This window comes from Giraffa tippelskirchi, chromosome 13, assembly GCF_054371585.1.
Source record: "Giraffa tippelskirchi isolate mGirTip1 chromosome 13, T2T-mGirTip1v1.2.pri, whole genome shotgun sequence".
In the NCBI taxonomy this organism is placed as follows: domain Eukaryota; kingdom Metazoa; phylum Chordata; class Mammalia; order Artiodactyla; family Giraffidae; genus Giraffa; species Giraffa tippelskirchi.
In genome coordinates, this window is record NC_137287.1 from 80,889,699 (window position 1) to 80,915,042 (window position 25,344).

At 43.8% G+C, this 25,344-nt stretch overlaps 1 long non-coding RNA gene across 1 annotated transcript in view; it reads left to right on the forward strand.

Annotated features, from left to right (window-relative positions):
- LOC145533470 (uncharacterized) overlaps positions 1-9,036 on the forward strand; it is a 48,850-nt gene extending 39,814 nt beyond the window's left edge. The window contains exon 6 of the long non-coding RNA XR_014074105.1: positions 8,755-9,036. This is a non-coding gene — a long non-coding RNA (uncharacterized LOC145533470). The remainder of the gene's footprint in view (positions 1-8,754) is intronic.
- The last annotated feature ends 16,308 nt before the right edge of the window (positions 9,037-25,344 follow it).

Below are 25,344 nucleotides of genomic sequence, written 5' to 3' on the forward strand. Positions count from 1 at the left end.
CCGCCTCTCTCTCTCTTGTTCTTGCTTTTCCTTCAACTTGTGTTAATTCCTTCTGCTGTGCCAACATCGAGGAAGTCCTGAAGCTTGTAATGGCAGTTCTCTTCTAAGTGAAGGACGGACTTTCAACACTTTGAGAAAGGAAAAAATTAAGACACCATGAGGTTGAGTGCTTTAAGTGGAAAATGTGCTTTTGATGGAAATATGTTTTAGCAACGGGTCACTCTGCGGTTCATTGGTGCTGTGGTGGGTTTAGCCCTGGAGGGAAATTGTTTTACTTATGGTCTGAGCCTGGTGCTGAAGGGGCCCCAGGAGTGTGTAAGCTCTGCCTCGTGGTGTTCTGACCGAAACTGTTAATTAGCACGGAGTGCCCTGCTCCCATGTGGTGACCTAGGGGACGTTTCCTAGGATGATGGGAGGAGAAGGTAGGAGACCTAAACAGATGTTCTGATTGCAGCTTAGATTTTCCAGAAAACTTTTTGTCTCCTTGTCCTCCCTACCTGTGCCTGCTGTTCTTTTACAAAACGTCAGTGCTATTGAGCTTGTCCTTGGGTCACATTCACTCAATAAAATGCCATCCCCTGAATCCATACGCCACTCTCTCAAATCCCAGACTCCGTTGTGGGGTGAATCCTGCCACTTGTCTGCTAAATGCTGCTCAGGAAGTCACAGAACTGGCTCTCTGCCATTCTCTACCTTTAAAACCTTTTCTGTCTTCTTAAGATCCCTATTCACCACCTCTCCCATCACTCTCGACTAACTTCCTTGTTTCCTCGTCACTGTGAAAACAAAAGCCATTGGGCAGAAGCTCCCCCCATTTCTAACCCACCTCACCCCCTCCCACCTGTAGACTTCCCCACCCTCTGCCCATCCACGTTCCCTCTCTCAAGTTCCAAGAGGACACAATCCTTCCCCCTGCCCATGGCCCACCCTACCCCAGCTTCCTGGAACTCTACCCTCTTCTAGCTTCTTAGAAGTCTCAGATCATCTCTCCTTCTCCTGGACCTGCAACTGCCCATCAATCAAATGGCTCTTTCTCACCTTTATCTGTATGTGTTCAGAGCCTCTCATCTGAAAACCTGAAGAACAAGCCCATGCCTTGACCCTATGTTTCCCTCCAGCCTTTGACTCCGATTTTCTTCTCAGTTAAGAGTCTTAAAGAGCTGTTGAACTGAGTGTCTCTGTTCCCTCATTTTCCATTTGCTCCTCGTTCATCTGATCAGTTTTCTCTCGGCGTCCACCGGTCCATCAAATCTCTTTCCAAGAATAGCAATGACCATCTTCATCCTCAAACCCAAAGGCTACTTTTCACCTGACTTGTCTCCTCACTGGCACTTGACAAACTTAACAATCCTTCCTTTCCTTGGTTTTCTTTGATGCCAAGTTTTCTTCATTTCTCTATTCCCAGAGAAGTCCTACCACATAGTAGGTGCTTAATATTAATAAATGCTTGAACAAAGAAGTTGCATTCATTCCCCCTTTATTCCTGTTTTCCATTCTATTTTCTTTTCTTTTTTATTCTCCCGTGTCTTGGATCATTCAGAGTCCTGCCCTTTGGTGGGAAATGGAGAGGGATTCTTGATCCGACCCTACTTTGCATGACATAAAAACAGTGGTCTGAATATCAGTAGGAAGTTTAGCCAAGGGAATAACAAAGGTTGGTGAAGATGCAGAGAAAAAGGAACCCTCCTTACACTGTTGCTGGGAATGTAAGTTGGTGCAGCCACTGTGGAAAACAGTACAAAGGTTTCTCAAAAAGTAGAAATAGAACTACCATGTGACCCAGCAATTCTACTCCTGGGCATACATCCAAAAAAAGCAAAAACACTAATTTGAAAACATACATGCATCTGATGATCATAACAGCACTATTTACAATTATCAAGGTACAGAAGTAACCTAAGTGTTCATTAACAGATGAATGGACAAAGAAGAAGTAATATATACATAAATACACACACACAATGGAATACTATGCAGCCAAAAAAGGGATGAAAATTTGCCATCTGCAACAGCATGGATGGACTTGGAGGGTGTTGCTAAGTCACTAAGTCATATCTGACTCTTTGAGAGGGTATTTGCTAAGTGAAATAAGTCTGACAGAGAAAGACTAATATTGTATGACATCACTTATATGTAGAATCTAAAAATACAACAAACTAATGAATATAACAGCAAAGAAAAGGTCTTACAGATATAGAGAACAAACTAATGGTTACCTGTGGGGAGAGGGAAGGTAGGAGGGGTAGAGGATTAAGCGGTACAAACTGTCATGTATAAAATAAGCTATAAGGATATGCTGTATAACACAGGCAATACAGCCAATATTTTAGAATAATTATAAATGGAGAATAACTTTTAAGACTTGTGAATCACCATATTCACAAGTCATGTCGCTCAGTTGTGTCTGACTCTTTATGACCCTATGAACTGTAGCCCGTCAGGTTCCTCTGTCCATGGGATGCTCTAGGCAAGAATACTGGAGTGGATTGCCATTCCCTTCTCCAAGGAATCTCCCTGACCCAGGGATCAAACCGGGTCTCTTGCTTTGCAGGCAGATTCTTTACCATCTGAGCCGCCAGGGAAGCCCACCCTTTAAAACTTGTGAATCACAATATTTCACACTTGTAACTTATATATTATTGTACATCAACTATACTTTGATGAAAAAGAGATGAAAATCTCATTCCCCACCAAACTTTAAAAATATTTTAAAAATTTAAGTATCAATAAATAACAACAATAAAAATGAATAAAATTCCATTTCTACCTTCAGGGACCTTACATCTTAGAAGAGGAGGCAGGTAAAGTGTCCAGAATCACAAAATAATAGGAAGGATGTGAACGCAGTTGATACCAGGGAGCTGAGGGTTCACAGTTACATCACCAAGAATGGACACAGCCAAAAATATAGAACATTCACTGTGCCTGAGTGTGCACACCCATTGGAGGAATAGAAAAGAAAGAGGGGTTGGGGGGAAAATGTTGAGCATGAAGTTAAATTATATTTTGCAATGTTTATAAAGTAGTTCTTTTCTCTCTCTTCTCTGTGCCTGAAAAGAGAAAGCCAAAAAGGAAAGCAGGAGGGAGAGAGCACAGAAATATAAAGGTCAGACTCACAGTAAACCTTTGACATGGAAATCACATGACCCAGATGAGTGATGTCCCTGCCTCTCTGAGTTTGGGCCACAGGGCAGGACCCTCAGGAATGTGTCACAGGAGGGAAGTGGAGCCTGGCTTATGTAGCTCTGAGGACAGACTTCAGCTGAGATTGCCCAAGGGTGCCTGGAGAAACAGGAACAAAAAGGAGATAAAAGGCTAAAAGGAGTTAATAAAATGGCTTAGTATTTTTTCACTCCTTTCTCCTATCACTGAGAGTAACACACAGCCTTTCTGCCCCAGTGCAGACGCTTTGCTTCCCAGGTGGCGCGAGTGGTAAAGAACTCACCTGCCAATGCAGGAGACATAAGAGATGTGGGTTTGATCCTTGGGTAGGGAAGATTCCCTGGAGAAGGAAATGGCAACCCACTCTGGTATTCTTGCCTGGAGAATCCCATGGACAGAGGAGCTTGGCGGGCTGCGGTCCATAGGGTCACAAAAAGTCAGACACGACCGAAGCGCCTTAGCACCCACGCATGTAGATACTTTCCTAGGGTCTCACAGAGGAGGGTGGGCTTATTAAACTGTGATTAGCTCTGAAGCGTATGCAGTTTCCATTGTGAGGCTGTCGAGACAAGGCAGGTGAACAAAGAGGAAGAGAGCTGCCATTCAGAGTGTCTACATGATCTGGGTCATAGGCTGGATCATCTTAATCGAACTTCAGGGACTAGGATTTTCTGTGCCACCCAGATTGTCTGAAGCTGATCTGAAATCTCTCTGAGGGCTGATTCATCTTTCTCCTGCAGTCCATCCCTTCCAAGTCTTAACCAAATATTTAAGGGTTAACCGCAGAGAGACTCCCACTGGGTGAGCCTTGCACAGTTCCTTTTGTCCTCCAAACCTCATGGGGTTTCTGTCTTATCTTTGATTTGGCTTGATTAAATCTTTTACTGATTAGCTTTTTGATCCCTTCAAGGATTTTTTAAATAGTCTCACAGATGTTCCTATTGTCTGTATAAGAGAATTTGTACAGATTGTCTTGAGGATACTATCATTGCTACTCCTTCCACTGAGACATGTTTTGGGGGGATTCTGTTAGTGGTTTGGCTAAAAGATCTGTGCACAAGTCCAGTCTTTACTGCTAATAATGAATGTCGGTGAATAACTTCAGCTCTCGGGAGTTCATTCTTCTTCTATATCAGTAATTCAATTAGATGATCTTTAAAGTCCAAAATTTTTTGATTTCTAGGCTCAGGACTTCCCAATCAGAAAATTACAATACAATGAGAATACAATTCTCTAAATTTGCAATAATTTAAACTGACTAAATGTATCAAACATGTCTGCCTTACTCTAATTCCAGTATGTTTATCAGGATAGTGTTTCCTGAGGTTCACGCCAGTAACAGATGTCAGTGTTCAGTGTTCATATATCTGAGGAGAGGAGAAGGAAATGGTAAGCCACTCCAGTATTCTTCCCTGGGATAATCTCATGGACAGAGGAGCCTGCATGCTACAGTCCATGGGGCTACAGAAAGTCAGACACGACCCATCGACTAAACAACAACAATATCTGAGGAGGGAGGAAAATTGAAGCCCATCTGTGTCATCAAGTTCCACTCAAGTGGAAAGAACCACAATGGCTTTTTTTTTTAGAATAGTGAACTACCCATTGGAAATTGTGTGCCAGATATTGGGGATTTTTAATGGCAAAAAGGGAACCCTAAGGCACCAACAGCTTTGATGCAGCTAGTACCCCTAGAGCTGGAGGATCAAAGGAAAAAGCATGAAATTACTAAAGTGTGGAAGCTTATTTTCTCGGGCTTCAAAATCACTGCAGACAGTGACTGCAGCCATGAAATTAAAAGATGCTTCCTCCTTGGAAGAAAAGCAATGACAAACCTAGACAGCCTATTAAAAAACAGGCATATTACTTTGCCTACAAAAGTCCCTAAACTCAAAGCTATGGTTTTTCCAGTAGTCATGTATGGATATCAGAGCTGGACAATAAAAAAGGCTTAGCGCAGAAGAATTGATGCCTTCGAACTGTGGTGTTGGAGAAGACTCTTGAGAGTCCTTTGGACAGCAAAGAGGTCAAATCAGTCCATTCTAAAGGAAATCAACCCTGAATATTCACTGGAAGGGCTGATGCTGAAGCGGAAGCTCCAATCCTTTGGCCACCTGATGTGAAGAACTGATTTCTGGGAAAAGACCCTGATGCTGGGAAAGATTGAGGGCAGGAGGAGAAGGGGGTGACAGAGGATGAGATGGGTGGATGATATCACCGGCTCTATGGACATGAATTTGAGCAAGTTCTGGGAGATGGTGAAGGACAGGGAAGCCTGGTGTGCTGCAGTCCATGGGGTCGCAGAGTCAGACACGACTGAGCAACTGAACAGCAACAACAGAAGCTTGGAGGAAGGCTTGTGGGGCCAAAACTTGAACCTCTGGGAAGAGGCCCCCCTGGTGCTGCTGCCTCAGGAACTTTGAGGGGATTCCGCTCAGTAACTTTGGTCAGGTGTCCTACGGGGACACAGTGAGGCTGGGTCTAGCAGTGCGGGGAAAATCTGCCCGTGGAGTCCAGGGCTGCTACGGAAACAGCCACTCTGTCCCGGGAAAGATGCAAACCAGGCAGCCAGTCTCTTTTCCCTCCGGCAGCCTCACACCCTCTCTCCTGCCCCCTGCTGGTAGAGCTTCACATATCACCTGCCGGCAAAAGCGAAATGCAGTCCCAGCATCACAGAGCCCGGAGAAGGCAAAGGCAACCCACTCCAGTATTCTTGCCTGGAGAATCCCAGGGACGGGGGAGCCTGGTGGGCTGCCGTCTATGGGGTCACACAGAGTTGGACACGACTGAAGCGACTTAGCAGCAGCAGCAGCAGCAGCAGCATCACAGAGCCAATTATAAAAGGATGGGTTTAAACTTGACAGACAGCACCTTAACCATCAGCGCACCATCTCTGCAGTCTGCACGAGGTCGGGTATATTTTATTATGCTGTCATTGTGAATTATTGGAGTTTTAGGAAAATGAGCTATGCTGATGCCTCAAGTGTTTATGTTGTTTTACCCTGGCAGGTTATGTCTGTGGAAGAAATATGGGTACATTAATAGCAAAAGAAAATGAACCCTCAGAGGAATCATAGAAAAGAGAGTCACTTAGAGAAGCAAAAACTTATTTCTTTTATTCCTGTTTTCAACCTATATTTTACTACTTGAGGAACTGCCTTATCTTAGCTTGTTTAAAAGCCCATTCTACTTTCCTATAATATATCATCAGACAAGCATTCCTGTTCCTAGATCCCAAACTAGCATCACTGGAGCATCCGTCCACTATATGGAGGCTCTGAAGGCTGCCTGCGATTCACACACTCCAACGCGACCCTCTGTCTAAATACAGACAGACTCCCAGGGAGCTTTTCCTCAAGTGAACTGTGATTAATCTGGTTACTTGCAAACAAACACATTCCCTCCAGTTTTAGTTTGCTCCATTTCTCTGTCTCTGCCTTTCTTTACCACTATATAAGGACGGGCTCAAATTGTCTTTCAAATTTCATCACAAGTCAAATTTCATTACAATGAACTCTGCTGTGGTGTCTAAATTATTTTTATTAATGTGCAGTTTGTTATATCTAATGATGTTTATTGTTAATCAAGCTTTTATTTTGATTTCAAAATCCTCATGGTACAATGAGAACCAATTGAATCAGTGAGGTTTGTTTTATGATAAATGAGTTATTTATATACAGTGGAGTGATTAGGGTTGTTCAAAACCAGCCAAAGAGATGAGAGTCTTCTGTTCTAAAAATTTACACTAAAATAAGAAGCACAGGCACTGCCATCTATGCATTTAAACATTCTTATACATTTGCCAATATAGAGCAACCAGTGTAAACCAAGACCAAAGCAGAAGCATGATGTCAATTAAACATAGACTTTGCTGTCTCTTAGGAATAATAATAAGGACTTCAAAGCATGAAATGCTTTATACTGATAGTTGTCAATCAGGCTTCTTCAGTTGCAAACAGTAGAAACTCTCTTCAGTGGCACTAGTGATGAAGAACCCGCCTATCAATGCAGGAGGCATAAGAGACGCAAGGTCGATTCCTGGGTCAGGAGGATCCCCTGGAGGAGGGCATGGCAACCCACTCCAGTATTCTTGCTTAAACAATCCCAAGGACAGAGGAGCCTGGTGGGTTACAGTCCATAGGGTTGCAAAGAGTCAGACACAATTGAAGCAAGTTAGCATGCATGCAGCATGTGTAACTAGACACAAAGTTTATTGAAAAATATTTAACAGTTCATAGAGTCTCTGGAAGGACCAGAGGCACAGTCTCAGAAGCAATCCTGCCAGGTTCCTCTGTCCATGGGATTCTTCAGGCAAGAATACTGGAGTGGGCTGCCAGGCCCTCCTCCAGGGGGTCTTCCTGACCCAGGGATTGAACTCGTATCGCTTTATATCTCCTGCATTGGCAGGTGGGTTCTTTTACCACTAGCACCGCCTGGGAATCCCAGTGCCTCCAGGAACAGTGTCCATATCAGACTGTAGAAGCAGACCAGTGAAAGATGCCATGGCTGAGCTAAAGAATGGCCATAATATTTCAGTGGAGCAAGATGGATAATCTCTAGAGACATCTGTGCAACCTTGTACCTATGGCCAACAGTAGTGTGCTATGCTCAAAAAACTGTTGAGAGGGCAGATGTCATGTTAAGTGTTCTCAAAACAACTCAACAACATTGTGAAAAAAAATTAAAAGAGTGCAGGCCATGGGCATTGTTTGGGCCCCTCATCCTAGAAAGGGTGCCCCTGCTATCTCCAGAAGCCTGAGGTATCTGCTTCCACTGTTGAGTCCTGGCTGGCATTGCCTTCTGATACAGCCCTACGTGGCTGCATCTCGTTGGTTGAAGACTAGATCCACCCCCTGTGCCCTGGCTGCCTGTGAGATGGAACAAGCATGCTTCTGCCTGCATGGAAGCCTGGAGGAGCAGGTCTGGAGGCATTGACACATGAGATGCTTGCGTGCATGCTCAGTCACACAGTCATGTCCGACTCTTTGCAATCAAATAGACTGTAGCCCACCAGGGTCCTCTGTCCACACCAGAGCAGGGTGCCATTTTCTTCTCCAGGGCGTCTTCACCACCCAGGGATTGAACTAACATCTCCTGAAGCTTCTGCACTGGCAGGCTGATTCTTTACCACTGAGCCACTTGGAAAGCCCACTGACACATAAGATAAGGAATCCCAAACACAAGAGGGGGTATTTAAAGGTCCCAGCCAGCAAAAAACAATGGAAAAGGTGTAAGTCATTGCTCAAAGTGTGGTACTTAGTCTCTGCATGGTGATACCTCCAGGTGCTGAAGGAAAATGAAGATTTCTGAGCCCTTCCCCCAGATATTATAAACTAGAATCCCTTCAGGGCAATCAGAGACCTGCATTTTCCACAGGGTCCTTGGGTGACTGGGATGAATGCTACGAAGGGGGAATGCCCACACAGTTTATATTTTCAAAAGCACTTTGAAAAACTGTAGTTGATTGACCTTTAGAACTGAATAGGAAAAAGATAAATGGTTCTTTCTGTCAGAGATCAAAATCTCTGTAATCCTGCATAGGTCTTCTGCTGTGGGCAAGACAGGTAAGAAATGTTGTTCTTCTTTCCACAGGAGGGGCACCAAAGAGGAAGAAATATGGAACTACGGTGTGAAGAGCTTAACCTCTGAGGCTAGTGTTTGAATGCATTCTATCTCAATTAGCATTGGGTATCAGACTGTATTTTCCCAAAGGTGGCCATAACAATATTTCCCAGCCCACATGGTATTATAGAAGCTTTTAAAATCTTGACTTTCCCCCCTCCCCTCATCAAGAGATGGAGGTCATTTTTCCCCATATTGAATCTGGCGGGCCTTGGTGACAGCTTCAGCCAATTAAACGTACCGATGACTGAAGTAACGTGTTGTGACTCCTGAGACAGTCATAAAGTGCCTTGTGCTTCTACCTGGTCCTCTGTGGACACTTGCTCTGGGAATCCAGCCACAATGCTGTGAGGAAGCCCAAGCGGCTGACACAGAGGTGAACAGGGGCCCCTGCTGACCTCCCAAGTGACCAGCATCCTGCCATGGAAGCCATTGGCGAGAACAAGTCCCCAGCCCCTAGCTGAGCAGTCCACTTGGTACCACATAGAGCAGGGTCAAGGCATTCCTACAGATCCTTGACAAAAATGTAAAGGAGTAAGAAAAATGAATCGCTGAAGTTGCGCTAAGTCACTAAATCAGGGAGGTTTTTTGTGTAGCAATAGATCACTGATAAGGAAATAAGCTAATTAACCTCTTCGTGATTCTGTATCTCTGTATATAAAACAAGAACAGTAACTGTATCCCCTTCAGAGTTTTAATAAGAATTAGATAAGTTATTGTTTGTAAAGCACTTAGAAAATAGCCTGACTATTATAAGTGTTATATGAGTATTTGGTTGAAGAAATAGGTGAAGGTTGGCGGCATGACCAAAGAGGACATTAAGAGGCAATCCAGAATTCCTTTAAATGTACAGTGTAATTGTCCCAGATTTCATGTATCTGATGTGCAGCAGTTTAATTTAGTCATCATCCAAATGATGACTTTTTTAAAACTTAAAGTGAGTTTTACTAGTTTTAATTCTATCATTTCAGCTAGACTAAATTCATTAATATTTATTTAATTTAAATGCATTATTTGTTCTTACCATGAATCATTTATTCTTATTATTTTCAAGGCAGACATTAGAGTCTAGACACCTGGGTGTGTTTCAAATCTCTTTCCCTTAATGAATGACCTTAGCCAATTGCCTTAGTTGTCACCAAAGACCTTGTTGTTGTTGTTCAGTTGCTTGGTCGTGTCCAACTCTTTGCTACCCTATGTTCTGCAGCATGTCAGACTTCCCTGTCCTTCACCATCTCCTGGAGCTTGCTCAAACTCATGTCCATCGAGTCAGTGATGCCATCCAACCATCTCATCCTCTGTCATCCCCTTTTCTTCCTGCCTTCAACCTTTCCCAGCATCAGGGTCTTTTCTAATGAGTTGGCTCTTTGCATCAGCCAAAGTATTGGACCTTTAGCTTCAGCATCAGTCCTTCCAATGAATATTCAGGACTGATTTCCTTTAGGATGGACTGGTTTGATTTCTTTGCAGTCCAAGGGACTCTCAAGAGTCTTCTCCAACACCACAGCTCAAAAGTATCAATTCTTTGGCATTAAGCCTTCTTTATAGTCCAACTCTCACATCCGTACATAACTACTGGAAAAACCAGAGCTTTGACTATACTGACCTTTGTCAGGAAAGTCATGTCTCTGCTTTTTAATATGCTAAGTTTATCAAAGATTTCCTTCCAAGGAGCAATTATCTTTTAATTTTATGGCTGCAGTCACCATCTGCAGTGATTCTGGAACCCAAGAAAAGAGTCTCTCACTGTTTCCGTATCTATTTGCCATGAAGTGATGGGACTGGATGCTATGATTCTAGCTTTTTGAATGTTGAGTTTTAAGCCAGCTTTTTCAGTCTCCTCTTTTACCTTCATCAAGTGGCTCTTTAGTTCCTCTTCATTTTCTGCCATAAGGGTTGTGTCTTCTGCATATCTGAGGTTATTTACATCTCTCCCGGAAATCTTGATTCCAGCTCGTGCTTCATCCAGCCGGGCATTTGGCATGATGTACTCTGCATATAAGTTAAAGACCTAATAGCCTGCCTAGTAGCCAGCAAATAAACATTTTGAAAACGAATGAATCTATCCCATATGATATGAATTTTAGATCCTCCTGTTCTTCTAGGATGTGGTTCTTTACCAGGCAAATGACCTGTTGAAAATAATAATAGAACTGAGAGTCAGAATAGCTGAAACTGTGGCTCAAATGTGATAGAATCTTGCTGGGCAACAAGCTGTCATAGGGTTGAGATGCCAGGAGATGCACCATTGATCAAGGTGACAATGGCTGGACGAGGAAGACCTCAGAAGACAGGCGACCCTCCAAGGGCCCCAGCCATGGAAACTTCTGTCACCCACCATACATCTCTGAAACAAGGGCAGGTTGTCTAGTAACCGGCTTTCTTTCCCACATACCTCAAACTACCTCAAAGCCATTGTATTTGTTATTCTCGCTGTAGAGAAAAATTGACTCTAAACTTAGTAGCTTAAAACTACAAACACTTAGTATCCTGTAGTTTCTGTGGGTCAAGAATTAAGGATGGGCTTTGCTGGGGGCTTCTGGGTCAAGGTCCTGCAGGAGGTGGCAGTCGGGCTGTTGGCTGGGGTTACAGTATTGTCTGAGGATGTGAGAGGGGCATATTCTTCCAAGATCACTCACGTGGGAGGAGGAAGGAGACCTCAGTTCCTCTCTGGCTGTTCGCCCCAAGCTTGAGTCCCTGGGCAGATGGGCCTTTCCACAGGGATCCTCACAGCACAGCAGCCTGCTTCCCACAGAGCAAGTAGTCCAGGAGAGAGAGGGCAAGAGCCAGAGTGAGAGAGGACCTTGGGGAGAATTTTTATAGCTTCACCTCGGATGTGTTATTTGCAGCCCCTGCTGCCGTGTTATTCTGTTTGACCCACCTGGTACAACTGGGGTGTGGGCTACTCCGGGACCATTTTCAAGGCTACTCACCTGGTCCTTTCAAGTCTCCCCTTGGTGTTTACCTCTATTCTATTGCATCTGCATTGCAGTGCTGGAGGTGAGCGGGGCTTGGGGGGGCACTCTGCTCACACCACACCAACAGCTCTCTGTCCAGGGGCCACCATGTGCCTGGCTCTGAGCTGGTCACCATGTAGACTGCAGAGAAGGACAGCTGCGTGCCTGTCCCTGCTGGTGTTCTCTTGGGGCAAAGAGTCAGAGTGTGCCTAATGACAAGGCAGGGCAAAATATAGCCAACATAAAATAAAGAAACTGTGGTTCTCATTCACGTGTAGTCAAGTGTTAATCAAGTTTTAGCTAGTAAATGAAATGAAGAGGTTAGGCTAGGTAATCTTGGGATCCTGGTCAGCTTTCTGTTTCCTAAGGATTGTGTGTTTAAGGAATATAACAAGGGAGATGGAAAGCCAGTGGGATCTTATGTTCTAGAAGTTTCCATAGTTGGCCAAAATGGCCTCCTGGCCTTCACAGAATTATAGGATGTCTGAGTGAAGAAGGAAAGGGGTGGAGATACAAGCTATTACATATGGGATGGATGAACAGCAAAATCCTGCTGTATATTATATTCAATATAGGATTATATTCAATATCTTGTGATAAACCATAAGTGAAAACAAGATGCAAAAGAGCATATATATATATGTGTGTGTGTGTGTGTGTGTGTATAACTGAATCAGTTTTCTGTACAGAAGAAATTAATACAACATTGTAAATCAACTATTCTTCAATAAAATTAATTTTAAAAAAAAGAAGGAAAGGGGTGAGCTGAGGCAATGCATTTAATTCTAAAGTCTCAGAGGCCAGCATGCATAATTTCATTGCACATTAGCCAAGAATGATTGAAGTGATTTTGAAATTTCCATCCACTTTCCCTGTGTACATTTCAAGACAAAGACTGGGACTTAAATTTCTCTTTTCCCTTGGAAGACTATACATGACTGTACCTTCTTCCAGTCTATGTAGTCGTGTCTTTTCTCCTCTGATATTCATATTTTTCTCCTCCTTAAAAATGTGCAAGTATTACTACTTATCCTGAAAAGCCAACCTACTTTATTTAAAATGCTCATGCTTTGCTCTTGTCATGGTGAGGGATGGTGAGCATCCCAGCAAAATCAGTACTGACTTCATTTTATAACAGAAATGGCCCAACCTGAAAAGTGGGTATTTGGGATGAGTCAAAATCATGCTGAATTTGTTCCTATTTCTTCCACTAAGCTTCTATTTAAAAAAAAAAAAAAAAAGTGAATATCTTCTTTAACCTTTTCTTTCTCATTTAATTATTCCCATGTGTGCAGCTTTATGGGACTTTCCAGGTGATGCTACTGGTAGAGAACCCAACTGCCAATGCAAGCAACAGAGGAGATGTGGGTTCAATCCCTAGTTGGGAAGATCCTCTGGAGGAGGGCATGGCAAGCCACTCCAGTATTCTTGCCTGGAGAATCCCATGGACAGAGGAGCTTTGCGGGCTGGGGACCATAGGGTCACAAAGAGTCGGATACGACTGAAGCAACTTAACACACAAGCACATGCAACTTTATATTATACTTCTTCATCTCTTTATAGGGACGGCTTTAGAACAAGCAGCCATCCAGAAGCTGTGGTTGCTGAATGCCTTCCCTGTGCAAGCAAGCTGATGTGTTCTAGACTCTATACCCTGGGGACAGAGTGCCAGTCAGTAGAACTGTAGGTCTTATGCAGAAATGCAGAATGGCAGGTTTCACCCCAGATCTACTAACTCAGAATCTACATTTTGCAGATTTTATTCTTTATTCTAGAACTGTCATTGAGAGTGGACAATTACCTGTATTTCTCGATGGTATGTGTGCACCAGAGCAAAACTGGCCAATGCACATGGGTTAGGGGACTACTTCCCAGGGACTTTTGGAGCGTTCTCTCTCCTTCCTTCCGTTTTTCTACCTCTCTCCCTCTATTTATCTCTCCCTCCCTCCCCCATCTTTCCATCTCTTTCACTCTCTCATTCTTTCTCTCTTACCTGCATTGACTTTATCTTTCTATTTTTCTCTGGAAATACTGAAATAATCGAGCCTTGTTTTTGTTTTTCCCCATCCCTTGGAGCTGATCCCTTTCATCTTTGATTCAGCCAGTTCCCTTCAAAGCTAAATATTAAACAGATCTGTCTCCTGACAGCTGACCCCGGATCGGGACGTGCTCATGGTCCTCCCCCTGGGGGCAGAGAGCTGAGCCGACAAAGGTAGAGGAGAGACAGGATGGAGCCAGCGCCTGTCCCCTGGGGAAGCCCCAAAGTTGTGTCTCTGCCTTCACATCAGCCAAACACAGCCAAGAGTCAAGCAACGAAGAGCTTCTGGAAGGCATTCTCGTAGAAATTCCTTTTTTTGCCAGAGGGTGAAAGGCTTGCTAATTGATTTTGTCTGCCTTTCAGATGAACTTAGAGAGACATCAGAGTTTGAATTCTAACCAAGAGGTAACATTTTTAGATCCTGGAGCAAATGTTTCTATGTATGTCGCATGACCTTTGCGTGTTAGCATTTTTTTTTTCTCTCTGGCTTGTCATTCTCTTTAGGAAGGTAAGAACAGTTAAAGTGCATTAGGCTGACTGTCTTATAAAAAACATATTTCTTTCGAAAACCATTACGTCTTCACAGCAAATTAATGGAAGAAAGCTAGCTCCTCCCAAACACTTTGAGACATTGGTGGCCCTGCCTCTGGCTGAAGAGGTGGGTGGAGGGCATTGTCCTGAAGACTCCTGGCCAGAGAAACCCCCTCAGCCTCTTCACTCTCCCCAGGGCTTAGAGCTAAACTCAGTGTGCTTTGGGTTCATATCTGATGTGCTGTGGGTCTCATGAAAATATGGAAGAGGGGATGGGAAGAGAAAACAGAAATGACGAAACATTCCTTGGCCTGACCATTTCAAGTTGAAATGAGCAAGCTGATGAGGCCCTGTAAAGTTGACAGAAATGCCAGCTTTACAGTTTACAGTTGTTTTAGACACAGAAAAGCCAACCAGCCTACTAGTTGTTGTGAATGACTAAAGTTTTTAAGAGAGCAAAAATCACAGCAGTCAGAAAGCCTGCCCACAATCCTGAAAGAAAGAACCTGGGGTCAGAATAAAGGGTGGGTGGGGTGCGTCTCCCTGCCTAAAAGGAAAATTATGGGAAGCCTATGAATTTGGGTTCACAAAGTCTTAAACCCTGTAATTTCGCTTTCATTCTCCCTGTCTTGTTCTTCTGGATTGGAGTGGTGTTTACGTGAGTTCTGAAAAATATGGGTTTGCGCACTTGCTCAGTGCATGAATCTCTGGAAATAGGAGGTGAAAAAAGTGAGTTTATTTCCTCTTATACCCTGACTTCAACCAAGGACAAGCTTAGAAATTCTTACACTGTTTGTAATATAAAGTAGAAACTAGGGATGGATTGGGTTTTGTTATTATATCTTGTTTGTTTTTAAATGTAAGTAGTACCATAAAGTTTCATGGAGACTAGTGAATAATATTCATAATCATATGCCTGGTTTCTGAGAAAAATCTGGGGCTTCCGTGGTGGCTCAGCTGGTAAAGAATCTGCCTGCAATGCAGGAGACCCGGGTTTGATTCCTGGATCGGGAAGATCCCCTTGGAGAAGGAAATGGCAACCCACTCCAGTATTCTCGCCTGGGAAATCCCATGGACAGAGAGCTTGGTGGGCTACAGTCCATGGGGCTGCAAAGAGTCAGACATGACTGACTAAGAGAAATCTACTAACACTCAAAAAATACACTGGACTGGTAAAAGTATAACACAGAGGGAAAATTTTAAAACAGGGGGATATATTATCTACTAGCCTTCAGAAGGAGAGAGAGAGAGAGAACTATTAGCCTCATTCGGAGTCCCGGTTTGTATCTTTTCCTTCTATATCCCCTTCTTACATCTTTCTGTAATTTACATATTTCTGTAATGGGCCTACAATTTTTCTGGAACAAGCAAGAATATAAATTTCTTATTTTGATAATTTTCTGTTCAAAATTAATCATTATCTTTAAAAAAAAAAAAAACCTGAAAGGTATTCTTGAGGTCAGTAACCAATGACTTCGCAACTATTATTAAAAAGCAAGGGCTCCTCCTAGTGATCTTGCTAAACCAATGCAGTGTACTCATTCCAGGTACATTTGTTTTATTTGTGGTGTAACAGGTTTATTATCCTTAAACACGGAAGGAAAATCCGCTATATCTTCAGAGAACAATAATGGATACACGTGCGTATTTTAACAAAACTGCAGTAACGCCTTCAGGCCACTAGGGGCCATTTGAGTAAATTCCCTCTCTTGATCCGGGAAGAGCGTTCACCGCCCCCCTCTCCGCCCAGTGGACCCCTAGGGGCAAAAGCAGGACCTGGTCCCATCCCAAAGTGGGATGTTCTTAGGTGTATGAATCAGGCTCATCATACTCAATCATCAGTACTTCTCTAATTTGATTGTTGTCCAAAATCTCTTTAAAAGGAAAAAAATATGTGTATTCCCTCCATACTGATTCTACAACCAATTGCTCTACAGTAGAGATGCATATACAAAGAGATTGCTCTGGGACTTTCCTGGTGATCCAGCGGTTAAGAATCTGCCTACCAAAGCAGGTGACACTGGTTCGACCCCTGGTCCGTGAAGATCCCACATGCTGCAGGGGAACTAAGCCCGGGTGCCACAATTATTGAACCTGCATGCCTTAGAGCCTGTGCTCTGCAACAAGAGAAGCCACCGCAATGAGAAGCCCGAGAATTGTAACTAGAGAATAGCCCCTGCTCGCCACAACTGGAGAAAGCCCTCGAAAAGCAACAAAGACCCAGTGGAGCCAAAAAAATACAATACAATACAATACAAAAAAAAAAAAAACTGCTCTGGCTTGTTTATCATCTGCAAAAGTGGAGTAGAGTGAAGACGAGAAAGCTGATGCCCTTTTACTATTATCTGTTGTAGTCAGATTTCTGGACTAGACTACTCCTCACCCTAAGAAAGAAATGTAGCTTAAGTCACTACAATCACTGCTGCTCACCCACTATGGGGGTGCGGTGGAGGGCTGGGAAGTGCTGTTTTCTTTCTCTTTCCCTGCCTGAGATCATTTATTAAGTAGTACTATTCCAGATCCGGTGCATCAGGAACCATGGTCTTTTTGAAAGTAATTAGCTGAGTTTAAAAGACATCATCTTCCTGGTTTTACCAATATTGAGCTCTAGAAAACAGTCTTGGACACACCCAGGTAACCATGCAGGTCTGGGACACCCAGGTGTCTGTGTGGGTCTCAGGGAGCGGGACCCTGGCTCAGCTGACAGCAGGGAGGCCACCCCTTCCTCCTGATGAGGTTACAAGATGGTTCATTGTTAGCATGTGGAAACAGCTTTAAAGGAAAGCACAGCAAACTGGTGTGTTGTAATTGGGTTTAAGCACTGTTGAATGGAATATAAAAGTGACGCATCCTCCTTATAATTACAGCTGTCGTCTCCAGGTTTCATTCAAAGTTTTAATCATGCTCCAACTCGCAGGTTTGCCTTAAAGCTTCCCTGTTTCATCTCAAAAGGCAACTGGCTGTGGGAGTGTAACAGGGAATTCAGAAGTAGGTTGGAATTTTCCTCCACAAAGCCCTGTGATCTTCTTTCTTTTTAATTGAAGTATAGATAATTTACAATGTTGTGTTGACTTCAGGTCTACAGCAAATGATACATTCATATCTTCTGTGCTTAGTCACTCAGTCTTGTCCAACTCTCTGTGACTCCATGGACTGTAGCCCGTCAGGCTCCTCTGTCCAAGGGATTCTCCAGGCAAGAATACTGAAGTGGGTTGCCATGCCCTCCTTCAGGGGATCTTCCCGACCCAGGCAACAAACCCACGTCTTTTCCGTCTCTTGCAGTGACAGGCGGGTTCTTTACCACTAGCGCCACCTAGGAAGCCCTCTTTTCCTTTATAGGTTATTACAAAATACTGAATTCCCTGTGCTAGACAGTAGGTCGTTGTTTGTTCTATAGCCAGAGTTCTGTTTTCTCGATACGCAGTTCTGGTCGTCTGGATAGCCTAACCCATTCCTGCCACATGCGGTGGTGGCTAAAGAGAGAGGATTTCAGGACCAGCGGACGTTTCTGCTTCTCCTATGCATGTGGTGTTGGGGTGTCTGGGTGAGGACTGAATATTCCATGTTGGAGTCGTTCTGTGGTTTCAGCTCCCTTATCCTGGTACATGGACTTTTGGGGAGATCAAGTCTGAGTATTAGGATGTGGACAGGAGGCCGGAGATTTGCCTGTAAACTACAACAAAGTCTGAACTTGCAGGGGCTGGCAAGGGGACAGAGTGGCCATGACTGGCTTGGGCCCAGAGCCAGGGCCCCCGCAGAGCAGGAGACTAGCTAGGGCTTCTTTCCAGAGCCACTGCAGCCCGACCCGCGCTTGGACGGCAGACAAGCTCTTTGCTGCTTCTCCTGAATCATGGAAACAAACAGGCTGGGCCAGGATTGGATAAATGAAGCTGAAGATTAAAGTCAGTTTTAAGAGAGACACAAATTAGAGAGCTGGAGAGGCCGATTGTGTCTGTCCTGTTCTCTTTTATTTCAAAGTATCATCTTGCCGGCCTCTCCTTTTGGCAGGGAGACCAGGGTGGCTGGTCCGGCAGTTTTGGCCTCCTCCAGGACGCCTGGAGGCAGGAAGTGCAGAGAGGACCTGGATCCAGTGGTGTGGATGGGGGCAGGGGGTTGGCCATGACACCAGAGCCCCGTCTGTTGTCCCTCTACATCCATATCAAGAAGGTGCTCACAATTTGTCCTGACAGCAGCCCATCATTTCCCTAAAGAGCTGAAAGTATAAAGCAGGGACACCCAAGAGCCCACAGGTTCCCAGGTTAGTTCTACACAGCCCTTCTCTCCCCCTACAAACCCCCAATCCCTTACACGTCAGGGACTTCAAGGTCCGTTTGAGCTCCCCATCAAACTGCCCTTGGCCGGAACTCCAGTCCATTTGTCTCTGGAGACAGTCTCTGGTATGTTTACGAAATGAGCATTGGAGACTCCAGTTTCACAATCAACAATGTACCTAAAAATAGAAAAAGTTTTGTTCCGAGACAATTCTGTCTTTAAACAGCAAGATCAACAAAAGATGCCTTCAGGGAACTGGTGGCCCCACACTCAAATCTAATGAGATTCTGGGCTCCCTCTCTGCAACAAGGAGGAACATGGCTCCAACATGGTCCTCTTCCCATCACCTCGCACTGACCTAGAGTGGGGTCGAAGCTCTCAACAGTCATTGTGACTTTAAACCCATGGGACCCATGCTGGTCCCATTGCCAGGTTCTAGGCACTGTTTAGTGGACGATCACAGGACAAAGCAAGGCCCATGGTCTAATTGTCTGAAAAGCTTTTTAAAGAACCCCAGAATGCTGGTTGCCAAACCTCTCTTCCTCTAAATTTTTAAATCCCTGGATAATTCCCTGGAAATATAATCCGGATGTTTCTGACTCATGTATATTTAAGTCCATCCCCTTGTGGTTTTTCAAAAGGCATTTGATGGAAATTCAGAGTGAGTTTTTTGTCTTTACCCAATCAAGGACTGCTGCAAATGAGAGTCACAAAAGTCAACACAGGTTGAAGTGAAGTCTGACTGCTTTTGTCTATGTTTGCTTACTTTTTTCTTAATAGTCTTGTTAAGTTGCCCAAAAAAAGACAGGAAAGAAAGGTACCATCCCATGCCATAGGATGAAGCCTCCTGCCTCTGAACTGGCAAACTGGGATCCCACCAGTAAACAGCGTGGTAATAATGATGTTTCCAGCAAGTCAGCTTAGGAAAGGGAGTGAAAAAATAAAACAAAAATACATATTGATTCTTAGGTTCTTGCTGCATTGTAGGAAGTACTTTTCTCTCCAGCTGGTAGATGGAGAGACAGCCTAGTTTTGCTGTTATGTCAGGAGGTAACTGGCTTCCTCGGTGACTCAGCAGTAAAGAATCTGCCTGTCAATGCAGGAGATATGGGTTTGATCCCTGGGTCAGGAAGATCCCCTGGAGGAGGAAATGGCAACCCACTCCAGTCTTCTTGACTGGAAAATGGACAGAGGAGCGTGGCAGGCTATAGTCCGTAGGGTCACAAAGAGTCCAGTATGACTGAACACACACAAGCAAGCAAGCAGGAGGCAAGAACTGGGTGCAGTTAGTGTTTCTCAGAAATCATTTGTAGGTAGGTGGGAAATTTGAGTTATGCTCAGATAATTTCCTGATAAATCAATAGGGCTTGCTCAAACAAATTTACATTTTCAAAGAAGCAGTGTTCTAGCAGAACTGACAGTTGCTAGTCCTCTGGAATATGCCCCATATTCCAGAGTGAGTGTGTTAATGACTTTATCACCTTGCATCCTTGCTGCCTGGGCTTCCTAGGTGGCTCAGCAGTAAAGAATCCACCTGCCAATGCAGGAGACTTGGGTTCGACCCCTGGGTCAGGAAGATCCCCTGGAGAAGGAAATGGCAAACCACTCCCGTGTTCTTGCCTGGGAAATTCCATGGACAAAGGAGACTGGTAGGCTACAGTCCATGGGGTCACAAAAGAATCAGACACGACTTGCGACTAAACAACAACAGCATGAGGTAACAGATCCCAAAACACAACCAAGATCCAGTATAAGGTTTTGGAGTCATAAAGGCTTGGGTTTGACTCAAAGTTCTGTTCCCCCCTCACCCATTTCACAACTAGATGAACAATCTGGGTGAGTTACTGGAACCCTCTGAACACCTATTTCCTCATTTTTCAAGTGGAGGTCATAATATTTAACTTGTAACTTTCTTAGTTAATGTTTATTAAGTGCTTGTGTTAATCGCTCAGTCATGTCAGACTCTTTGCAACCGAATGGACTCTAGCCCACCAGGCTCCTCTGTTTATGGAATTATCCAGGCAAAAATACTGGAGTGGGTTAACATTCCCTTCTCTGGAGGATCTTCCCAACCCAGGGATTAAATCTGGGCCTCCCACACTGCAGGCACTTAATAGGGCCTTCCCTGGTGCTTTCTATGTGCCTGATATTGTGCTAATGACTTTACATGCATTACATTATTCTACCTTTATAATATTCTTATTCTCCAGATGGGAGAATTGGCACTTGCTGTGATCCTGGAGCTGGGACACAAACACAGCTTTCTTTCTCCAGAGTTCTCATCTCATTGTTGTGAATTCTAACTGAGATGAAAGATATATAGGGTGGGGTTCATAGAAGGTAGAGAAGAGAACCAATATTTACTAAAAACTGACCTACTGTGTGCCAGCCTTGCACATACTTCACTTTCCAAGGCTTGTGTGTGCAGAGCTTTTTGAAATTTATCTGAAAGCTCCGAAAGCTCTAGCAAAGGATGGGGGCTTTCCTGATAGCTCAGTTGGTAAAGAATCCACCTGCAGTGCAGGAGACCCCGGTTCGATTCCTGGGTTGGGAAGATCCCCTGAAGAAGGGATAGGCTACCCACTCCAATATTCTTGGGCTTTCCTTGTGGCTCAGCTGGTAAAGAATCCACCTGCAATGTGGGAGACCTGGGTTCAATCCTTGGGTTGGGAAGATCCCCTGGAGAAGGGAAAGGCAACCCACTCCAGTATTCTGGTCTGGAGTATTCCATGGACTGTATAGTCCATGGGGTCACAAAGAGTCAGACACAATTGAGAGACTTTCACTTGCATATCTGAACTAAAGAAAAGTTCCCCAATTCCCCTGATGGAGGTTGTTCTCTTCCAACAAGCCCACAGCCTTGAGAAGAATGCATTTGGGATGATAAGTGAGGGAAGAGTCAAGGATCCAGGAAATCCTTGAATTAAATGGGGCAAAAGATGTCTCCTCTGGACCCCAAACTCTTCCCAAAGGGATTTAACTGGGCCCTTGTTCAGCACCAACATTAAATTTAAAAAACTCAGAAGGAGAAAGGTTTTTCTGTTCAAGGAATTATTTGTGCCAGTGACAAAGTTTCTAAAACTTTTCAAAAACATAGTGGTTGATTTTATTCAAAAAGGCTGATAGTAAGTAGGTGTTCTGACTGCCCACTCCCCACTCCCACCAAAAGATCCCAGAATCCCTCATGGTCTGTATTCTCTCATCTTGATTCAGCAAAAGTAGCTCTTTATAGGAGTCCGTGTCCCTTGATTGCCCTGATAAAAACAGAAATATACCATATTTGCAAGATTGAACTAAGATGTTGAGATAAGAATGAACAGTGTGGTTACATCTGATAAAAGCAAAAGACTTTAAAAAGAAAAAAAGATAGTTGACACACGGGAGATAAATCCCATAGCCATGTTTATTTTATGGACATTATATGACTTTGCTTCCCAAGAGATGATAGTTTCCATTTAACTGAATCTACTGAAACATATATTAATCCCTTTTTTCATTTTAGGAGGAAGAGAAGTACATCACAGAAAAGATATTAAATGATTGAGATATCTTGTTTTACTCCCACAAAGCATGATTAAACATAAGATTGACCTCCTAATCTTATTAACACTTGTGCTTGACATGAATTATAATAATGATGACAACTGCAACTTCTATTTACTGAGCACTTATTCTGTGCCAGGAACTGTGCTGGTCCCAAAACATAAAATATTTCTTTGAGTCTTCTCAGTTTTCCTATTGAGAAAAATTGAGACTTAGATTTTAAGTGATTTTTATGAGGTCACATACAAAATGCACAGATTTGAATTCCGTGTCTCTTTGACTTCAAAAGCCACAAGAATCCACATCTCCTGCCTCTAAAACACTAATGACCTATGAAGGGAAAGAAACAGAAGATGCAGGGATATGGGGATAGGCATCTGGGCAACACCTGGTCCACATCAGATAATTTACACGGGTCCAAGTTTACACTGGGCTTTCCTGGTGGCTCAGCTGGCAAAGAATCTGCCTGCAATGTAGGGGACCCCGGTTTGATCCCTGGGTCGGAAAGATCCCCTGGAGAAGGGATGCGCTACCCACTCCAATATTCTTGGGTTTCCCTGGTGGCTCAGATGGCAAAGAATCCGCCCGCAATGCCAGAGACCTGGGTTCAATCCCTGGGTTCGGAAGATCCCCTGGAGGAGGGCATGACAACTCCCTCCAGTATTCTTGCCTGGAGAATTCCCATGGACGGAGGAGCCTAGCGAGCTACAGCCCATAGGGTCGCAAAGGATCAGACATGACTGAGTGACTAAGCATCAAGTTTACATCATTAATTAGCCGAGCTATTGTTTAACACCAAGAGGATCTGCTTCCAGAGTTCTCTCATGTTCCCTCAGCTGAACTTGCTGCCTGAAATTCTTGAAATGGAGTTATTATGCATGAATTTATAAAAATTGAAATGCGTGTTACAATTAGACTTAGGAACCACCTGATCCGGAATCTAAATGAAAACAGTGTTGGGAAGTAAACTTGAAACATTGATGTTCTGGTTACCATTGCTGCAAAACAAATCACCCTAAACTCTAGTGGATTAAAACAGACTTGAAGACACAGCAGGGGAAGGAGAAGGTGGGGAGAACTGAGAGTAGCATTGAAACATATCCATTACCATACGTAAAGTAGACAGCTAACGGGAAGCTGCCGTATAGCACCAGGAGCTTACCTTGGTGCTCTGCAGCATTGTCCTGACCTGGTGGTTTCTCCCTTCATGCCCAGAGAGGTTATCAGAATACTTTCATGCACGATGACACTCCTTTTCCTAATAATTCTCCTCTTATCTTTTACAAAAACAGGGGTCTTCCCCTCTCTTATTGCACTACAATTAAACACAAGCTAGTTGGGGTTTCTCTAACCTGGATCCTTTCTCTCTCTCCTGCTGCTTTGGAAAATTGGAGCAATGGCATGATGCCACAGTGCAGGCACAAGGGCAAGGGTTCTCGTGTGATGGATATGCTTTGGGTCTAGTTTCAGTTCAAATAAATACTTTTAAAATCTGAAATTCATTTGGCAAATAAACATGCTCTATGTGTAATAGATATATTTATTAAGTACATGAAGAGTGAATAAATGAACACTGATGAAAGAGGAACCATAGTGTTGACTGATAGAAAAAGCCTCAGTAGTTAGTTTCACAGTTTGATAACTAAGCTAGCAAAATAATGAGTGAAATACAATGCAAAACAACCCCATGAAATTGCAGTAGAGCACACTGACCACAATCAAGGGAGACCAAGGAAGAATAACCAATGGTCGTAGAATGAGGTGGAAGAAAAGCTAGCAAAGTCTATAGATGTTAGCATTAGTTGGATTTTTTTATGTTTATTTAATAGATACTTGGGGCTTCCCAGGTAGCGCTAGTGGTAAAGAACCTGCCTGCCAATTCAGGAGAGATAAGAGTCTTGGGTTTGATTGCTGGATCAGGAAGATCCCCAGGACATGGTACCCACTCCAGTGTTCTTGCCTAGAGAATCCCATGGACAGAGGAGCCTGGTGGGCTACAGTCCACGGGGTCCCTCAGAGTCGGACATGACTGAAGCGACTCAGCACACACACACACAATAGATACTTAGCTTCCCTGGTGGCTCAGTGGTAAAGAACCTGCCTGCCAGTGCAGGAGATGCAGGTTCTAGATCCCTGGGTCAGGAATATTCCCTGGAGAAGAAAATGGCAAAACCACTCCAGTATTCTTGCCTGGGAAATCTCATAGACAGAGGTAGAGTCCATGGGGTGGCAAAAGAGTCAGACACAACTTAGTGACTAAAAACAAAACAAAAACAATAGATACTTGGGAGAATAAATGTTTTAATAAACCACCAGATAACTTGCAAGGTGCTGTGAATGCCAGGAAGTCATAATGAAGCAAGAGATCACCTAAAGACCCAGAAATATGACTATGCTTGGGACAGACAAAGAAATATGAAAATGAGGCAGCTCTGAATGCAGACAGAGCCACCCAAGGAGGAAAATCCTGGAATCAGTGATGTATACATGCAATTGAAAGCCAACACAGCCCTCTTTTTCAGAGCTCGAGGTCGTGTATTCCTTGGAGCTCGGTCCTGCTGCAGTGTTGCTGTGTCAACTTTTGCTGAGGGACTTTGCTGCAGAAGATGGAGGATCTTGGAAATTGTGGTGCAAAACCACGCCCCGTCTTCAGCTCTCTAAATAACAGACTTCGGTCTACATGAAGTCCGCAGTGTGGGCTGGTATGTGGAAAAGAAGCTTTCCCACAGTGCCAATTTAGTTAAATTTGGAGGGCCCAGTCACTTTATCCCCTAGGACCTGAGCCTCACTGGAAGCAGTCTTGATCCCTGGGTAGGGTGCTTCTCTGTTGAACAGAAACGATGGTTCTCCCATAACATGGAGTCCTGTTGAGGTCCCTCACTCAGCAGGGACCTGCTAAATTTACGAGCAGGTAAATTCAGCACTTCCCCTTTTTTACGTCAACAAATCCCAGATTTTGATTTTCATTATTTCACTGCATTCTTAGGAGCAAAGGAGGCCAAATAAAAAATAGTTTCCAGTGACAAGCTAGAATAATACGAGACAACTTATTTCCATGTTAAATTAAGCACATCTGAGAGATTCTTGGCTTATCATACGCTGTCATAATTATGTTTGTGTAGCTTTATTCTAGAATTTTCATCTTTCCAGAGGTTCTAAGATATACCAGTTCAGAAAGAGAATGCCATTATTTTTTATTCACAGCAGATGGAAACCAGC